Consider the following 5786-nt stretch of genomic DNA (forward strand, 5'->3'; position numbering starts at 1 on the left):
ATCTGGCATATCTAGGCTATTACATTTAGTGTGTTATGAAAATACAAACTCACATTGTTTTATGTTGGAATTTTATCGGGAAATTTTCTAAATTCAAGAAGTAATTTAAATCTGAAATTAAAAAGTGGAATAGATAACCTACAATGTCATGTATAATGAGTATTTTAACTTATTTTACTATATGCACAAATTACATTTGATTTTATTTAGGCAAGAATTGCATGCGAATATGAATGGAATATGAATTACAGTTGTCAGCTACAGCTATATAACTGTCAATCTATTTTAATTTTATTTCTTTCATTCATTACACTAGAAATTAAATATATACACAATATTAAACCATTAAGGCCCGGTTTCACAGACAGGGCTCAGACTAAGCCAGGATTAGGCCATTGTTCAATTAGAAAATTTAAGTAATTTTATTAACATGAATTAGAAAAAAGTGTGCTTTTTGAGACAAAACAAAGGCACTGATATATTTTACGATTTTTTTCAGTTAAAACAGCTCAGACTTACACTTTAGTCTGGGACTAGGTTTAAGCCTTGTCTGTGAAACCGAGGGTATGTTGTAGGCCTACTCAAAATTTCTGTTGCATGACAGCTATATGACACCTAAATTGTAAATAGTTTGAATAAAGACTAATGTTTTACATTAATAAAGGTCCATGATTTACATTACCAATTAACACAGATTGCCATTTTTAATTATTACCTAATTTATTTTAGTGTCAAGTTACTAGAAAATTTACTTTCTAGATTAGCCCTCAATTTCTCATATAGCGATACTATAGCAGTCAATTTTATCCTCATAGTATTTTTCAATACATCATTCTTTAACAAAGGATTGAAAGAGTTTTAGAGAAGTTTGGAGTGAAAACGCTCTCCAGTGCTTCATTTTTAAAAGTAGTTTGCCAACTATTTAAAAATGTATTAACATTTTTTTGTGAGCAGTGCTAATTTGGCAAAATGTAGCAAATTTGAGCAGTTCAGAGTAATTACAATTTTCATTAATGTATATTAGATAAAAGAAGAAGTGTTTAAATATAGACCCAACAATGTGACTAAGCGAATCAATCTCTTGGAAGCTTTATAGCAATTATTGCAGGACAGTTATCCACACTCCCAAAAGACTTAAAATATTGCCTCTGAGGCTGGTAGTCTATGATAAATTTACATAGTTGAAATCAATGCATTAATAAAATTGTTTCCCAATCCCAATCCCAAACATCTACCCTTCACTTATCATCTGTCTACCCATATTTCAAAATGTAAGCCTCAAGCTCTCTCTTTTTTCTTAGCCATGATAGTCAACAGGTGCATCTCAATAAATTAGAATGTCGTGAAAAAGTTCATTTTTTCTTGTAAGTTATTTCAAAAAGTTAAACTTTCATATATTTTAGATTCATTGCATGTAAAGTAAAACATTTAAAAAGTTTTTTTGTTTTAATTTTGATGATTAGATGATTAGAATTTACAGCTCATGAAAGTCAAAAATCAGTATCTCAAAATATTAGAATATTTACATTTGAGTTTCAATTAATGACCATCCTACAGTATAAATTCCGGGTATCTCTTGTTTAAAGAACAAAGAGTCCCTTGCTACCTCCGTGGTTCCCACCTCATTTAAAAAATCCGTAATAATCCCTGTGCCTAAGAACAATAAACCCTCTTGCCTGAATGACTATCGCCCAGTTGCCCTCACATCTATAGTCATGAAGGTTTTTGAGAGACTTGTAAAGAGCCACATCTGCTCCTCCATCCCTGATACTTTGGACCCTCTTCAGTTTGCCTATCGCCCAAACAGATCTACGGACGATGCCATCTCTCACGTCCTCCACTCTTCCCTCACACACTTGGACAGCAACAATGGGAATTATGTAAGGCTGCTATTCATTGACTATAGCTCAGCTTTCAACGCTATAGTCCCCATCAAGCTGGCTTCTAAACTCACTGACCTCGGCCTAAACTCCTCACTCTGTGACTGGATTCAAGACTTCCTCACCGGCAGACCTCAAGTGGTGAAAGTTGGCCAGTTCATGTTCACCTCAAACTCCATCACCCTGAACGTAGGAGCCCCACAGGGCTGTGTCCTGAGTCCCCTGCTCTACTCTCTCTACACGCATGACTGCGTATCCTCTCACAGCTCCACATCTATTATCAAATTCGCTGATGATACTGTGGTTCTGGGCCTCATCTCCAACAACGATGAGACCGCATACTTGGATGAGGTAGAGAGACTCACATCATGGTGCCAGGACAACTGTCTCTCTCTGAATGTGAGCAAAACTACAGAGCTGATCATGGACTTTAAGACAGCAGCAGCCATACACTCCTCTTATGATCAGTGGGACCCCTGTGGAGAGGGTGAGTAGCTTCAAGTACCTCGGTGTAAACATCTCCGATAACCTGACTTGGACTACACACATCCAAACACAGGTTAAGAAAGCCATGCAAAGACTGTACCATCTGCGACAGCTGAGGAAATTCAGGGTCTCACCAGCAATCCTGAAAACTTTCTATTCAGGGACCATAGAAAGTGTATTGACTCAGTGCATCTCAGTGTGGTATAGAAACAGCTCCAATTAGGACTGCAAAGCACTACAGAGAGTTGTGCGCTTAGCTGAGCGCATCTCAGGGTCTGCTCTCCCCTCTCTGCAGGACATCTACCTCAAACGCTGCAAAAGTAGAGCTGTTAAAATCATCAAGGACTCTAATCACCCTGGTAACCGACTATTCACTTTGCTTCCATCTGGTAAGCGCTTCCGTAGCCTGATGGCAAAAACTGAGAGACTTAGGAGGAGCTTCTTCCCCCAGGCCATCAGGCTCCTAAACTCTAACTCTGTGTCATAACATCACATGACTCCATGTAAATATCACTATATCAATAAGCTATTCAGAATTTTTTCTAGCTCATATGCTGCTATTTAAATGCCCTGTACAACTTTTTTTTTGCACATTCTTTTGCACATTCCTGTTATATTACTATTTATGTCAACAACATACTGACCTGCACATTTATATTTATATTTTTTTATCTTATCTTTTATTTATTTTTTTATTTTATTTTATTTTTTTTTATTTTCTACTTTTCTTTTTCTTAATATTTGTATTCTATACAATTGCACTGTCCTTGGAGCGGACCTGACTCACATTTCACTGCTGGTTATACTCTGTATAATTGTGTATGTGACGAATAAAAATCTTGAATCTTGACTCTTGAAACCACAATAATGGAGAAGACTGCTGACTTCGCAATGATCCAGAAGACGAACATTGATGCCCTCCATAAAGAGGGTAAGTCACAGAGGGTCATTACTGAAAGGTGTGGCTGTTTACAGAGTGCTGTATCAAAGCATATTAAATGCAAAGTTGACTGGAAGGAAGAATTTGGGTAGGAAAAGGTGCACAAGCAACAGGGATGACCCCAAGCTTGAGAATACTGTCAAGCAAAGCTGATTCAAACACTTGTGAGAGCTTCACAAGGAGTGGACTGAAGCTGAAGTCAGTGCATCAAGAGTCACCACGCTCAGACATCTTCAGGAAAAGGGCTACCAAGCCACTTCTGAACCAGAGACAACGTCAGAAGTGTCTTACCTGGGCTGTGGAGAAAAAGAACTGGACTGTTGCTCAGTGGTCCAAAGTCCTCTTTTCAGATGAAAGTAAATTTTGCATTTCATTTGGAAATCAAGGTCCCAGAGTCTGGTGGAAGAGTGGAGAGGCACAGAATCCATGTTGCTTGAAGTCCAGTGTGAAGTTTCCACAGTCATTGATGATTTGGGCTGCCATGTCATCTGCTGGTGTTGGTCCACTGTGTTTTCTGAAGTCCACAGTCAACGCAGCCATCTACCAGGAAATTTTAGAGCACTTCATACTTCCTTCTGCTGACAAGCTTTATGGAGATGCTGATTTTATTTTCCAGCAGGACTTGGCACCTGCCCACACTGCCAAAGGTACCAAAAGCTGGTTCAATCACCATTGTGTTACTGTGCTTGATTGGCCAGCAAACTCGCCTGACCTGAACCCCATAGAGAATCTATGAGGTATTGTCAAGAGGAAGATGAGAGACACCAGACCCAACAATGCAGATTACCTGAAGGCCAGTATCAAAGCAACCTGGGCTTCCATACCACCTCAGCAGTGCCACAAACTGATCACCTCCATGCCACGCCAAATTGAGGCAGTAATTAAAGCAAACGGAGCCCCTACCAAGTATTGAGTACATATACAGTAAATGAACATACTTTCCAGAAGGCCAACAATTCACTAAAAATTTAGTTTTTTTTATTGGTCTTATGAAGTATTCTAATTTGTTGAGATTGGTGAATTGGTGGGTTTTTGTTAAATGTGAGCCTAAATCATCACAATTAAAAGAACCAAAGACTTAAACTACTTCAGTCTGTGTGCACTGAATTTATTTAATACACAAGTTTCACAATTTGTTGAATTACTTAAATTAACTTTTCCACGACATTCTAATTTATTGAGATGCACCTGTATTACTTTTCTGAAGGCACTAAGGTTACTTGTCCAAGTTATGGTTAGCCACACACCCACAGCTGACCCACTGTCCATTCACTGACCATCTGATGAGTACTGCACACTCAAAATGCCAAGAAATTGCAAGATCTAATGCGAGTTGTACACTAGTATTCAGAGAGTCAGTGCTAAAAATCATGGGGCCCAGGACAAAGTGGTTTTAAGAGTAGGCTATACATATAAGCCCTACGAAAACTGGATGATAGGCCAAATTGTATTTGTTCAAAGAACTTCATATATAAAACTTACCAATTAAATTCAAAATAGTCACTTATAAACAAAAGACTCTGCTAGTAAGTTAATTTCCTGCCATTTAGAGAACTTGTACATGCATGCAGTTGTTTACTTACGGCAAGTGTTAGTAGTGTTAGTAATGTAGGTTACATTATTGACCCAGTTCAGCTTTGCAAAACGGAGGAGCCATGAGTTCAGGTACAGTCATGGGATTTCTGCATTACTACTTCCAGACTGGCAATATCATTCATGGTTAAGTGCCCTGTTCATTATTGATATTTTTCATTTAATTATAAGTACAAATTATAAACATTGTGAAACGCACTATAAAATACAACATGCTTAACTTACCATAGAAAAAACAAAATTTAGGTTCCACCGAGATTTGAACTCGGATCGCTGGATTCAGAGTCCAGAGTGCTAACCATTACACCATGGAACCACGCTGCGCATTTGCGTATTACTAAGGCTTTTATGAAAATCACATCGTATTATAAACAACCTACAACCATACATATGGAATGATATTAATAAAATTAGTAATAATTTCCGTGTAAGGCATCGGAAATGGAAATACAAAGGGAATTGCGATTCCATTTGAGTTTTGGCTGGCTACATACGCGACGCTGAGAAAGTGAAAAAGCAGACGTGGTAATTGAAATTGCTATTTAAATATGACTGGGTCAATACTCGTAAGATATGGGAAACACAGATGCAAACGGACTTTGCATTTCCATTTTAAATTTGGCAGTCACTGTGCGTTCGCTTAAACGAAAATGCAAACGGTAACGCGCGATTTGCATTTGCGTTTGGATTATGTCACATTTTATGCGTCCACAAATTGAAAACGCAATTGCAAATACAAACAATAAACAAAATACAATTTGCAATTCCGTTTGAATAATGTTCGGAATATCATTCCATACATACAGGTTAATAAAATCATTTTGTAATGTAACTGGTTCTCCAGTCCGGATGATGGCGATAATGCGCTTTTAAGGATAAGCAAAACC

Source organism: Barbus barbus, assembly GCF_936440315.1.
Source record: "Barbus barbus genome assembly, chromosome: 32".
NCBI lineage: Eukaryota > Metazoa > Chordata > Actinopteri > Cypriniformes > Cyprinidae > Barbus > Barbus barbus.